General features: G+C 46.5%; 1 pseudogene; it reads left to right on the top strand.

The window, feature by feature from the left end:
• Positions 1-7212: 7212 nt before the first annotated feature.
• LOC138390988 (U4 spliceosomal RNA) lies at positions 7213-7376 on the top strand (annotated as a pseudogene).
• Positions 7377-15309: the final 7933 nt, after the last annotated feature.

Raw genomic sequence — 15309 nt, 5'->3', positions numbered from 1 at the left:
GCCCCCACTGGACCTGCAGCTGAACAAAGTTGGAGACAACTCAAAACGGGTGATCTGTTAGAAAGAGGACAGAGGAATGTGTGTGAATGTTCACATTTTTAGGTGAAAGGACAAGATATCCAATCCTACTATACTCCATCACTAGTTTTACCTCTCTCCTAAGCAATCAGGTCACAAAAGGATTGCCTGGCAATATCAGATTGGCTTCCCACTTCCATTGAGTCAGAGAATCTAGGACAAGAAAAGTTAGAAAATTCATCCTCTCCATTCCTGCCCTCAGCAATAAGCACATCAAATTCTTTCCAGACTATATAAAACTTCTCATCTAAAAATTGCCAGAAAAAAACCTGTCAGAAAGTGCTTACCTGACACCTCGATGTTTCACCTTAAACTCTCATGTTCTGTCCTCAAAGGAGATGCGAATGTGTGACCTCTTCCTCTGTTGAGAGGCCACTGAGTAGTTTCCAATTTTTATCTACTACAGACGATGCAGTTTTGAACACCCTTGCACATGTCTTTTCATGCCCATACAAATGCTTCACTGTTCAACATGTACACACGAGTGAAGATGCTGGGTCATCAGGAATCCCTATGTCTGGTTTTAGCAGCTTCTGCCAGGCCATTGTCCTAAGTGATTGTACCAATTTATATTCCCACTGCTGGTGTACAAGAGTTCCAGTTGCTTCTCACCCTCGCCAACTCTCAGTGATCTTTGTGGTTCTGACGATTCCTAAGGGAGGTGTAGTGGTTTCTCATCGTGCTTTAACTTTGCATTCTCAAGGTGATTTATGATGCCAAGCTCCTTTTCCTATGTTTAGTTGACACTTGAATATCTGCCTTTGTGAAGTACCTATCTAATTATTTTGCCCATTTTTCCAGTATGTTGTCTGTCTTTTTCTTATTAACTTACAGAAATTCTTATATTTTGGATATGAGTCCTTTGTAAGCAATATGTATTAAAAGTACCTTGTCATACTGTGGCTTGCCTATTCACTCTCTTAATGGTGTCTTTTAACAAAAAGTTCTTCTTAAAATAATAAGCTGACAGTCTTAAAGCTCCAGATTCAGAACCTGCCACCCCATTCTACCACCCTCCTCTATCCCTGATTCCCTTCTGAACTGATGGTCCTATGGACCATTCTCGGGTTGCACCTCTCCATCTCGCTGTGGTGTCCAGACACATGTACCTCTGTGGAAAGGAGAGCACTCGAGAACCTGGAGGTCACTCAAGGGTGGGGGGTGGACAATCTCAGTTTTCTAGTACTATGCTATCTGCCAGGCCACATGATTCTGAGACCAATCACATCTTGCAATCTCTGGGATCTTTCTAATGAAGATTTCCCATAGCCATGTCCCGTCCTGGTCCCCTGGCATGGGCTATTTGAAGCTACAAAGAGAGTGTCATAAAAGGCTTATTAGTGATTTTTCTATTTATTTATTTTTTTTATTTTTTTAGAGATGGGTCTTGCCCTATCACCCAGGCTGGATTGCAGTGGTACAATTATAGCTCATTGTAACCTCAAACTGCTGAGCTCAAGTGATCCTCCTGCTTCAGCCTCCCGAGTACATGGGACTGCAGGTGCATGCCACCATGCCCAGCTAATTTTTTTAGTTTCTGTAGAGACAGGATCTTGCTATAATATGTTGCCCAGGGTGGTTTCAGACTCCTGGCCTCAAGTGGTCCTCCCACCTTGGCCTCTCAAAGTGCTAGGATTATAAACATGAGCCACTGTGCCTGTCCAGAAAGTGCTTATTAGTGATTTATCTGATTCATGCTTCATGTTCAAGAAATTTACTCATGTAATACTCCTTCAGCAAAAGAGGAAACACCAATTTGAGCTTTTAAAGTTTCTTTTCCACTTCCTCTATTTCAATCAAGCTGCAACACCACCCAGGTCAGAAGGGTCACCCACCCCCCTTGAGCCTGAGGCCTAGGCAGTTTCTACCAGCTTCGCCTCGGCCTGCAGTCTGACCTGTGTTCTCTCCTCTGTCTGCACCAAGGCAGGGCCATGCTGCTCTGGACAGCTGTGCTGCTCTTTGGTAAGTCACCAAGCAGGGGTACCCCTCCTGGGGCACTCGGGACCGCAAGTCATTCCAGAGACACAAAGTTCCTGATCTGACCTTTCCCAATTCAAGTGAGTCCGTGGCCGGCCTTGAGCAAGTGTGCACACGGGCTCGAGAGAGATGGGCACCAGGGCCGGGGGACTCCTTGGTGTTTCCTATGCCATCTTCCAGGGTCCTCAGCAGGGCAACCCTTCCATGTGTCAGAGATAAATTAGGGAGGCAGAAAAAATCACATTCTAAGGTTGCTTTGCTCCCCAATGATGTTTTTGCCCTGTGAAATCAGGCTAAAAGCCTCATCAGGGCTGTCTCAAGAGGAAAGTGAAGTTATGGAAGGAAAGGAGGCTGCCGGGGTCATGGGGGGAGATCAGGCAGATGGGGGAACACAGCTTTATGCATTTTGCTCAGCAGTGGAAAGTGGGATTTTATAGGCTGACATAGTTTACGGAGCCTCAGTATTTTCTTAGGACCAGTTAACTATGACAGGCTTCTCAGCTAGTTGAAAGGCTTATGCTCTGAATATCCAAAGTCCCTTTCAAAGTGACCATTCCTCTTCTACCTACATCCTCTCTGTTGGAGGTGGGCAGTGGTTATGGGTCTGACCCGTCCTTGGGGCTGGTTTGAAAAACCAAATTCATCCTCTGATCCATGTCACTCTCTCTCCCTCCATGTCTCCCATGCCAGTCACTCATGCAGCCACTGAAGAAGCTGGGCTGAGGGTAGAGGATTGTGTGGGAAGGGTCACTAGGCTCCCCGAGACCCAGCTCAGCCTCAGCCAATATCACTTCCCTATACCTAAAAGGAACAATTTGTGCATATATTTTATTTCCCTTTACAGTTTCTAAGTTGGCCTACTTTTTGTTTGAATCTTGGTCCCAATTGTTTGTTTGTTGTTTGTTTTCACTGAACCAGAAAAGCAAAACTGTTCTTAAATATAACCTCTTCCTGGGCAGACTTTGTGAGAATTTGACCCTGTGAAGAAAATGCCTGTTCCACTCAGTGTTCTTCCTTCTCCGACGTCACTGCACCACTCTGTGTGTTCTATGAATGGCCATTTGAACAAACTAAAAGGTCTAACACTCACACTAAGGCAGGGGCAGGATGGCCTCGTGCCTGGATATGCTCCAGATGAAAAGGTCTCAAGGGCAAATTGCACCACCTTGTAAAAGGAACAGCCCTTGGACTTGTCCAGATATAGTCTAAGAATGTCCCAACTTGGAACCCAGGACGTGGATGGAACACAGCAGAGGAGGGGGCGGAAGTCAGTGACCAGCTGACTGGTCCGTAGCTTAACGGAGGACATGGCACAATCCAATTTGGTCACACTTAATGGTCAGGGACTCCAGAAAACAGCCTAAGACACAGCCCCCAGAGGTCGGTGTGTAGAAACAGTTAACATGAGTGTAGAGCTGCTGTCTCCTCTTGGATGTGGACAAAGAGAAAGGAAAAAAATCACAGAACATCTATTTTATAGTGAGTACATCTCACCTAACCTTCAGAACTTTATACAGCAGGTTATTTTTTATCTTTATTAAACTACTGAGGAAACTAAGACTCAAAAAGATTAAGAACCTTGCTTGGAATTACCCTGCTAACCAGAGCAAAGCAGAAATGCAAACCCAAGTCCATTTGCTGTCAAATCCCGAGCTTTCTCCTTTCCACCACACTACCTCTAGTCTGGATGTTGTTGGATTCTAATCAGGCAAAACTGGAAAATAATAATTCATTTAAAATACTGGGCAGAGTGTGGTCACAATAATTGGTGGCTATTACTATTATTGGCTATCAGGGGTCCAGGAGGCTAGAAGCCCTGACATTGAACATGCTGGCACCTGGCTGAACACTAAATATATTTTTAAAGTCTGAGAGATGAGTCTTCATTTTCTCTGAGTGGAACATTAGCCAGCTTCCCTCCCACCATTGGAACCAGCTTCCCACATGCTCATGCAGCGTCCGTGGCTGGCGCCATGGCGCTCCACACAACCCTCCCAGCACCAGAGCCACCACAGCTTAGCAAAGCAATGTGTCCCACCATGGCAGAGCTCAACTGTGAGACAGTGCTTGTTGGGCTGGAATCTGCCTCCCTGATCCCTCTGACTTCCATGAACTAGTCTCATTTCTGTCCTATAAGTAACTCAGAATGGGTCTCTCCCTTCTTTTAAGCTTAGCCTACCAAGTGTTCAAAGAGCACTATTGTGTTCCCGTTCTGTGGCATCTTTCCCAGGTAAATGCCTCCCAGCCCCTCAGCAACTCTAACAGGAAATGGTTTCTAGACCCGGTTCCCTGCGCTGATCTGCCCTGTCCGGCTGCACTTGATCAGTGTGCCAGGAGCACACTTTTCCCTCTCTCCCATAGCGGCCTGACTAGTGCAGAGGTCAAGGGGCTGCTGCCTCCACTATTCGGGACTCTGTTATGCAATTTAGTTTGACGATAGCTCTTGGTCATCTCGTCACACTGTCACCTCATCCTTAGCCTATGGCCAACTGAGGTCCCTGGGCCCTCTTTACAGGAGCTACATTGTCACCTACTCTGTGTATTTCCAGTTGGCTGCCATCTTGATTATAGAAAGCAGTTCTGCAGTCACAGCTTCAAGGTCTTGCAGTCCCTTGGGCAGCAAGTCATTGGGATTTGGGGACATGAGTTCCTCTGAAGTGGCTCTATGCTCTCTGGATGCTTCCTCTCTTGTTACAGGCTTCAGTAGCCTCAACCCTGTTTGTTCAGCACTTTTGTAGCCACACTATTGTTTTTTAGGTGAGGAGGGCAAGGGAGGGAGGTGTAGCTACAGAGGAAGGTTTCAGGCGGTCTTTCTGCTTCCAGTTAACGTCACTTTCCCAGGCAGGGGATAAATATAACTTTCACAACTACTCTAAGAAAAAAATGACTATTATTGTTCCCATTATGTGATACAACAGAAGGAGGAATTGAATGCTCCTGGAATTTAGACAACTTGTCTGAGAAAGAGGTAGATTCGTGAGTCCAGTCCAGGTCATCTGATTTCGAGTCCCGCATGCTTTCCTCTACGCCCAGCTCAGAGATGGGGCTGGCAGAAGGAGGCAGAGGGTTGACAGACAGAGACTTTACAGTTCTGCACACACGTGAGAACCTGTGACCAGGGTGACCCTGAGCTGAGCAGAGAACTAGGCTGAGAGGCTCCCTCTGTGTCCAGAGCAGTGTGGAGAGGGAAGATGAAAGCATGGGACTGAGCCGAACATCTGCTCTGAGAGGGTTTCACCCACCCCTCTCAAGGCCTTTCTTGCATTTCTCAGTGTCCTGCCAAACACCTAGGACATGTCAGCAATGAAGGACACAAGTAAATGTGTGAGGACTGCACTCAGCTCTACAACCATTCATTGTTTCACCCCTTGTCCCAGAGTCCAGAATATTCTCCCAGCTTCATACCTAACTATGCCCTTCAGTTTAGAGTCCTCCATCCCTTGGGCTATTTATACCTATCTCACCATATCTGTCATCACTTTGTGGCTTGGTCTCTCTTCCCAGCCCATCTATTCTCATCAAACACATGCTTGTTTAAAAGCATGAATGCAGTGCACACAAGGTGCAAGCCTGGTGTGTGATGCAGCTGGCTTGTTTGCAGTTCTCTCCTTTATCTGCGCTGCCTGACTCTACCTCTCATCCTTCAGTGGGAAGTCTCTCAGGGAACCTTGCCTCCCAAATCTGATCATTTACTCTCAGGCCATCGGTCCTGGCTTCTAGGCTGTCTGGGACTGGCTGCGTCCAGCTTGTCAAACAAGTTCAGCCTGGGGACAGGTCGAGCCTGGGGCTGTGCTGCACGTGATGCTGGAGCCCTGGGAGCTCTTCTCTTGTCCACATCAGGGCACAGAATGCATTTTGGGAATAAGCACAGAGAGGACAGATCCCTTCCATGACTGTGGTGGAAGGTGAAACTAACTCCCTGCCGAGGGTAGAGATGGAGGCTGGGCCTGGGAAAGACCGACAAGAAGGCAGGAGGGAGCCAGCTTGGGCTGTGGCCACTGCGACACTTCTGACCCCCACAGCTCCCCCCTGGAAGACAGGGATGCAGCTCCTATCAGAGGTGAAGGCTGCAGAAAGTGTCGTGCTGAGGTCACCAGAGGATAAGAAGCCAACCTTGGCTGGTGGGAATTGAGTCAGGAGGAATGAGGCATGGAATGATGGAATGAGCCCAGAAGCAGCCACGCTCGGGCAGACAGCGGGGGCAAGTGCCTGTGAAAGGAGGCACAGCGGGCAGGAAGGAAGAAGGCCAGTGAGAAGACACAGGGAGGGGAGAGAAGGAGAGAGAAAGGGAAAGGGAAAAGGAGAAAAAGGAAAGAAGGGGAGAAGGAAGAAAGGAAGGAGAGGGAGTAAAGTAAGTCCAGCCAGGACTGCCCTCCTGAGCCCTGGGCTTGCATGTCCCCAGGGCCTTTCCTGCCTCCTGTGCTGAGCACTGTCCCCTCTCCTGGGCCCTGTGAGGGGAGCCTGGGATGTCAGACAAAGCTGTACCCCCAGAGGTCGGCCTCGCAGCTCCTTTTCTCCTTCCGCAAGGATGGCTGCACCTTGCAGGACAGGAGCCTCCACCCAGAACTCTGCATCTTGGAAGTCAAGGAGGGACACTCTGGGCTGTACTGGTGTGAGGTGGCCCCTGAGGGTGGCCAGGTCCAGAAACCGACATCTGGTCTGCTTAGTAGAGGAGAAGGAAGACATAAGAACCACAGTGCGTCTGGGCATGCTCACGCACACACACTCGTCTGGTACAGTGCTGTGCCCTAAGGGAGCGTTGGATGCATGTTAACTCATCAAAAAGGGGATGTGGCAGAGAGGAATGAGCTGCAGCCTGGTTCCAACACTGCTATTTGCTAGTTCCATAGCCTTGGGCCAGTTTACTCTAAGACTCAGGAAATCGGCCCTCTCCAGGGATGTTGTAAGGGTTTAAGTTAATGAGATAACAGATATCTAACACTTTACATATTAGATTGGCACACAGTGAGTGCTCGGTAAGTTGTCGTTCTAGTCTAAGCAGATCACCCCAGCTGGACCCTAGGTTGCCCTCCCTCTACTCTGTCCGTTCTCTAATTCTTCTAATAAATGTCCAGGAAAATAAAAAGTTTGCTTAAAACTCTAATGTAGAGGATTCTATAGAAAGGAGGTGAAGACAATCAGATCAATGGCATTTCAAGCTTTGCTCAGTGACACTATTGTAGCCGATGAGGTTTATCTGAGGCATGATTATTGGTAATTAAAAACTCTTCCCAAATGGCATTTCAGGCTGTCTATTGATTTTGATGTTCCAGACTCTCTTCTCCTTCCTGTCTTGGTCGTGATAATTAAGCACAAATGTTGACTTCCAAAGCACTTGGACTTGGACAGCCACGTGTTTACTCCAACTTCAGCCCTTATTTGCCTCAAGCCACAAGTAAGGAAGTAGTACCAGTGCCAAAGCTGTCTGGTGCCAGTTTGTTCCTAGGCCTTCAAATCCACCTACAGAAGTTCAAATCAATTCCATTTCCTCCTCTGCAGCGGAAATGTTCTTATTTTCTATCTGTCGAGGGTAAAAGTGATTGCTCTCATAGACCTCCAAATCTAGATTTACTTATTCACATTTGCAGCTCTCTTTGTTCAGAAATTTGTGATGAATTTTCCAGGAGCTGAGCCAGCCTACTTATTAAGGAAGACCACCCAGTCATGCATTCAAACCATTCCTCCCTGACCATTAGTGAGGGTCCCTGGGAGAGTCTCCCCATAGCCCCAGGCTCAATACCCTGCCTCTCCAGGTACCCCACTTAGGGCTTGAGCCAGCCTTCAACTTCCTCCCCCATTTTTATTTTAGTCCGACTTCCTATCCCCCCTTCTCAGTAGTCTTGAGTGTGGATTCCATGCAGGCCAGACTTACTTTAAGGTGTCCTTGGGTCAGAGCGTTAAAGGCAGAGCAACACAGCACAGCTGCCTCCACCCCCACACTAGACAGTGGAGGAGCAGTGACTAGTGAATGACCCTCAAGAGGAAGATGCCTTTCACAGGGAAGAAAAGAGCACCCCTCTTGATGTAGAGATTCTATACCACCACCACCCCCGCTCCCACAGCCAACCTTGGAGCAGTGGGCTCCATTTTTCTAAGGGACCTGTCTCTCGTGAAAACAGGACTCCTGGTGGGGGTCCTAATATCTTGAAATCTCAGGGGCACAAAATCTTCTTTAGAATGTCACTCAGGAAACCATTTCCAAAGTTGGGTGCAGTGGCTCACCCCTATAATCCTAGCACTCTGGGAGGTAGGGGAGGGGAGGATTTCTTGAGCTCAGGAGTTCGAGACCAGCCTGGGCAAGAGCAAAACCCCTGTCTCTATAAAAAAATAGAAAAATTAGCGGGGTGTAGCGGTGCATACCTGTAGTCCCAGCTAATCAGGAGGCTGAGGCAGGAGCATCACTTGACCCCAGGAGTTTGAGGTTGCGGTGAGCTATGATGATGCTACTACACTCTAGCCTAGGGAAACAGAGCAAGACTCTGTCTCCAAAAAAAAAAGAAAAGAAAAGAAAGCCACTTCCAGGCTCAATTCCATAACTACACAAGGAAAACAGGTTTACAGCCTTACTCTCCATACCCGGCTCTGGGAGACTCTTAACCATTTCCAGACATATCTGATCCTCAGTGAATAAAAAGCTGCCCCCACCAAAGACAGTCAATAGACTTACTGCCTGAAGGCAATTTTCAGAACATTTTGACCAATTATGATGTCACAGAAATGAGGATGTGGTGATGCAAGGGATCCCGGCCCAAGTAGCACCCAGCCAGATGTACAAGTTCTGGTGTGTTTGTTTAAAAGTATTCATTTTACTGCCTGTTGCCATACCTCCCGTAAAACAAAGTCCATCAAACTCACAAAACTCTTGGTTTAATAGAGACTGAGAAACACAGCCCTGACAGATGAGCATTAGGGAATGTTTGATAATCAGGGGCCCATGTGAGTCTCCGTAAATGCCCTCTTGGTTTTACAGGGGGAGCCATTTCCACAGACCCTACCTGGTGATTTTGATGCTTTCTTGCTGTTAGAGATAATAAGCATTTCTGGGGCACTAGGCGTGAACCATGTATTCTAAAATGCACATGTGACACAATTCCTACCCCAGGAGTTAAGTTTAAAGTTCTGGGCTATCAGGGAGGCAGCGTGCTAGTGGAGAAAAGGCATACAAACCTGGGTGAAGATTCTGTCTCCACCACTTACTATGACCTTAGAGACATCACCTCTCTCAGTCACCTCATCTACGAAATGGAAATAGTATCAATCTTTGCAAGATGGTTGTGAGGACTATCAGATACCAAAGAAGTAGGAAGGGAGGCTTTTTTGAGATCCAGCTATGTGCTGGTCACAGGTTAGGTACTTTGCTAGGAAGTTGACATTTTATTTGAATTTCCCAGCCCAGTGTCTGGCACATAATGTGTGGTCGAAGTTATTAGCTTTTCCTCCTTCTGAAAAGCATCTTGGCTGGTAAGCCTGGACCCTTTCCCTGGAAGGGTGTAACCTATCCTTTCTGACCTAACTTCCTCCAATTTTGTGATTCCCAAGGAGCCATCTAAAGTATTTTTCAAAGGAAACATCCCATTAAAAATTAATCCTGTTCAGGCCTGTGAATTAGCCTCAGACCTCTGGCAGCCTCTGTTGTCATTCTTGTTCACAGCCTCTCTGTCCCCACTGTCTCTCCTGCCCTCTGGGGGATTCTCAGTGGATTGTGCCTTTGTATATTTTGTGGCCCCTTCCATCCCAGATTCCAGCCCCAGCTCCAGGTAGAGAGCAGTGCACACTGTATGCCAAAGGTAAGGACTTCCAGCAGGACAGAGGTCTGTCCATGAGGTTGGAGAAGAGCTTCTTAAGGGGAGCAAGAAGAAGGAAGCCCTCTTGAACCCTATGTCTCAGGAATCGGAGTCATCTGGGGAAGGGAAAGGAATGGCTTCCAAGGAGAGCTTGAGGAGTGAGTACAGAGGAGCTGGTGGGAGAGGGATGCAGGGAGGGAGCCAGGACTCCAGGAGAAAAGGCAGGGAGGGTTTCCACCAAGAATTGGCAAACTTTTGGTCCATGGGCCAAACCCAGCTCACTGCCTATTTTTGTAAATAAAATTTTATTAGAACACAGCCATGCTCATTGGTTTATTCTGTATGGCATCTTTCATACTATAGAGTTGAATAGTTGTGACAGAGACTGTATGGCCCCCAAAGCCAAAAATATTTACTATCTTTTTTTACAGAACAAGTTTGACAACTTCTGGTTTAAATCATGTCAGGGCTAGAGAAGCTACAAGAATTTGCTGAGGGGGCCAGGCTCCTCCTTCCACATTAATGTGGGATATCCCACATTAATGACCGACCCCCTCTGCCAATTACCACCATGACAGAGCCCCTAACTGGCTTCCCTCAATAAGTGTCTTTGGGACACTTATGGCTGGAGGTGGGAGAGTCAGGTGGGTCCTATTTAAGCCTCATTCTTTCTTCCAGTGCATCACCAGAAAGAGAATGATGGAGATGTTATCTACTCTGTGATGTGTAGAACCTCAAAGAAGAGTGAAGGTGAGTGATCTCAGGCCAAACTTGACATCTTTACTAAAGAGAAGTTTTGGACCTAGAATGAGAGTATCACTACCATTGCCATTACTATTACTATTTTTATCATTACTATAATTACCATTACCACCACCACTACACTCACCCTAACACCATCTTATTCACCACCATCTCCTTCACTACCACCATCACCACCATCATCAACACTGCCATGACCACCACCATCTCCTCCTTCACCATCATCACCGCAATCATCATCATAATGATCACCACCACCACCACCGTCTCCTCCTTTACCACCACCACCACTACTATGCTCCCCAATACCATCTTGTTTGTCTCCATTATTATCACCACCATCTCCTTCACTACCACAATCATCCCAACTTTCTCCACCATGGGCAACACTAATATGACCACCACCATCTCCTTCTTCACCACCACCATAATCACCACGATCATCATCGCAATCATCACCACCACCACCACCACAAACACCACTATGACCACTATAATCCCCATTCTCAGCATCATGCCCATCCCCACTTTTACCATAACTATAGGAAATTTTTTGCCCTTTTCTGAGTACTGTGGAGGAACAAAGAAAAGAAAAAAAAGAATGATGCAATTTGCCTTTGCTCCAGAGTCTAAGTCTAGGCAGGACAGTCCCAGCTTTAAGATGGAGTCAAGAAGACCATGAGCTCCAGCCACAGCTGTCAGAGATGGGATGGCAGAGATGGAGGAAAGCCTGGTCCTTTAACAGAGAAAAAGGCCATGTGGCATCCTGGGAAGAAGGTGGGTTTCTGAGTCAGTCAGAACTGAGTTCAAAACCTGACTCTAGGCCAGGCGCGGTGGCTCATGCCTGTAATCCTAGCACTCTGGGCGGCCAAGGCGGGCAGATTGTTTGAGCTCAGGAGTTCAAGACCAGCCTGAGCAAGAGCAAGACCCCGTCTCTACTAAAAATAGAAAGAAATTATATGGACAACTAAAAATATATATAGAAAAAATTAGCCGGGCATGGTGGCGCATGCCTGTAGTCCCAGCTACTCGGGAGGCTGAGGCAGGAGGATCGCTTGAGCCCAGGAGTTTGTGGTTGCTGTGAGCTAGGCTGACACCATGGCACTCTAGCCTGGGCAACAGAGTGAGATTCTGTCTAAAGAAAAAAAAAAAAAACCCTGACTCTACTTCCTCACCGTGTGACTTGGCAAGTCATGTAACCGCTCTGAGCCTAACCTATAAAGTGGAGATGACGGCTGCTTTGCAAGGCTACTATAAGTTGTTAGGAATAGAACCTGGGTGCTAGAAACAAACCTTAAAAATTGTCTAGCACATGATAGATGTTCAAAAACAGGGATTTGTTTTTGTTTTTGTTGTTTTAATGTCTCATCTGCTCTGAGAGTTCAGTTCCTAGTCTGTAAAAATGAGTTTGAATCAGCCTAGGGTTTTTGCCCCTTCCCATAAAGGGCACCATGGGAAGTGAACAGCCAAGGAGTTTCTTGACTCAGGAGTCCTTCCCCCAAGTCCTGACTGGTCACTGCCCAGAGCACGGCCAGGGCATGTGGGAAAGCACACAGGGACACAGTTCCTTTCTGAGAAGAGTTACAATGAGGACTTAAACATAAAAGAGAAAAAAAGGAACCAACATATGATTTGCACTGGCAAAGTAAGGAAATGTGACCATTTTAATCCTAACAGAGCAACCAGTGTGAAGGTATGACTTGGGCCAGAGGTTGGAAGGCGGTGATCTGCTTCTAGCTCATGCCTGCTCTAAGCAGGCTTTCCCTGATGTGTGGTGGAAGGAATTTGAAACCCAAAGTAAGGAGAGCCCATTCTGTTCCAAGAGGCATAGGAAAGAGGATACTGGATCTTTTCTCGTTGGGAGAATGCTTCACAGTTTGTAAAGATTCAATATTTGCCTGTGGTTCCAGTTCTTATGGAAGTGACACTAGAGAGTTATTAACTTCTCTGAATCTTGGTTTTCTCATACCAATATGGAAAGGAATCAATAATCCCTACTTTGTAGAATTGATGTGAGATTATATTAGAATAAATGTAATCCTAATACCTAAAACATTGTCTGGTACATAGCAGGGATCTAACGTCGTGGTTATTTTTAAAGCACCATTTACACTTGCAACATCTTGGCTCTCACTATAACCCCTGTGAGGTGATTATTGCCACCACCCTTTTATTTTTGCTCGAGGAAGCTGAGGTTCAGAGGCTGTGTGCCTAGCCTACGGCCAGACAGCCGATGTATGGTTCAAGTGGGACTAGAACCCAGCTCTCCCAATTCCCAACTCCATCTGTTTCCAGATTGAAGGGAAGTAAAAGGGGTCTCCCTGGGCTGTGTCCACGCACTCTAGAGGAAGACAGATGGCAATGATGGGTGGGGCGAAGGTGTGCTGGTGAGCAGACCCCTGACCTGAGTGCTTCTCCTTCCCTACAGGCAGGCAGTTGGGTTCTCCCCATGGGAAAAGGTGAGTTGGGTTCCCTGCTCCTTTCTCAACCTCAGTGAGGTTTCAGCCAAGGAGCTGAATCAAAGAAGCAGGACCCACAAGATCCTCTTGGTGACTTTGAGGAAGTTCTCTACTAGTGATGGTGCCCCCTCCAGCAACACACTCCTGTCCCCACCTCCAGTGCTCCCCAGGAGGACAGTGCACTCCCCAGCCTCTTCTGTGGGTCCTCCAGTTCCTGGGCCTGGCAGTGTGGGAGCCCCTCAGCCTTCATCCTGGTCAGGAGCTTGTGGACTCTGCGTTTCCCTCTTAGCAGAAGACCATGGCCTGGTGTGGGAAGGGACATCCCCCGGCCATACACACACATACTCAGTTTCACACAGTGACATTGGACACAAAAGCCACAGATATTCTCTTTCCACAAAAGCAACTGGAAGCATCAATTTCCCTTCTTTCCCTCTCTCTCCATATATACATATAAGTCATATATATGTCTCATATATATTAATATGTAAATGACTGAAACATATAGTCATGCACCACGTAATGACATTTCAGTCAAGGGCAGACCACATATACAGCAACGGTTCCATAAAATTATAATGGAGCTGAAAAAAATTCCTGCTGCCTAGTAATGACACAGTGTCTTAACATGGGCAGCACAACACATTACTCATGTCTTTGTGATGATGCTGATGGAAACACACCTACTGCTCTGCCAGTCGTACAATGATGATCAATGACTATATTACTGGTTTGTGTATTTACTGTCCTACACCTTTTAACATTATTTTAGAGTTTACTCCTTGTACTTATTTAAAAAAAAAGTTAACTTGCAAATCAGCCTCAGGCAGGTCCTTGGGGAAGTATTCTAGAAGAAGGCATTGTTGTCATAGGAGGTGACAGCTCCACGCATGTTGTTGACCCTGAAGACCTTCCACCGGGACAAGATGTGAGATGGAAGACAGGGATATTGATGATCCTGATCTGTGTAGGCCTAGGCTAATATGTGTGTTTGTTTCTTAGTTTTTAACAAAACCTTTTAAAAATAAGCATAAAAATTTTTAAATGGAAAAAAGCTTATAGAATAGGATATAAAGAAAAAATATTTTTGTGCAGCTATACAATGTGTTTGTGTTTTAAACTAAGTGTTGTTACAAGAGCCAAAAAGTTAAAAAAGGTTAAAAAGTTTATAAAGTAAAAAATGGTACAATAGGCTAATTTATTTTTGAAGAAAATTATGTTAATAAATTGAGTGTAGCCTAAGTGTACATCCAGTGTTTATAAAGTCCACAGTAGTGTACAGTAACGTCCTAGGCCTTCACATCCGATCACCACTCACTCACTGACTCCCTCAGGCAACCCCTAGTCCTCAAATCTCCATTCATGGCAAGTGCCCTATACAGGTGTACCATTTTTTATCTTTTATACCACATTGATACAGTATTTTTTCTATATTTAAATATATTCAGAAGCACAAATACTTAGAACTGTGCTACCATTGCCTGCCACACTGAGTACAGTAACACGCTGTGCAGGTTGGTAGCCTAGGAGCCCAGGTGTGTAGTAGGCTCTCCCTTCTTGGTTGGTGTAAGTACACTCTATGATGTTTATACAATGACGAAATCACCCAACTATGAATTTCTCAGAACATATCCCCTCATGCACTTCTATTGTGGTCATCAGTCCCTTTGAATGTACTTGGCTTGACCCTGAAAGGAAAGGGCATATGCTGTATTCCCAAAGGCTGGACCCGGGGCAGCTCTGAATGCATTTCCAACTTTCAAGCTGCTGCTGAGGTCCACGAGTGACCCCAGGGCTGAGGGGCCTCTCAGAGGTTCAGCAAGACCAAGGTCTTCCAGAAAAAGGCCTGGCCTAGATAATGTCACAGAACCCTTGACACCAGAGCCAGAGCCCCACAGGCACTGAGAACTCTGCCTTTCCAGGAAACTCCACTTCTGTTCAGATCCTTTCCAGTTTACCAAGAGAGAACTGAGGCTTGCCCAAAGCCCTGGTTTGTGGAATGTATCAGAAACCTCAATTACTCCCTACTTGTTTAAAGAGATATATGGTTGTAGATTCTACTTTTGTTAATAGAGGTGCATCAATAGTTTTATATAACTCATCAGTATCAGTCATTTGCAGTGCCTGATAGTTTGGTTTGGTTTTGTTCAAGGAGTCCATACTCCTTGTGCCTGAGAGTGGTCAGTAAAGGATTAGTTACACTTGCCCCTCTGAGGCCCTGACCCCTGCTTCGTGGAATCACAGAGAAC

The sequence above is a fragment of the Eulemur rufifrons genome, chromosome 8 (assembly GCF_041146395.1).
Source record: "Eulemur rufifrons isolate Redbay chromosome 8, OSU_ERuf_1, whole genome shotgun sequence".
In the NCBI taxonomy this organism is placed as follows: Eukaryota; Metazoa; Chordata; class Mammalia; order Primates; family Lemuridae; genus Eulemur; species Eulemur rufifrons.
The sequence above is the reverse complement of the archived record's forward strand: the minus strand, read 5'-3'. Positions and strand labels throughout refer to the sequence as shown.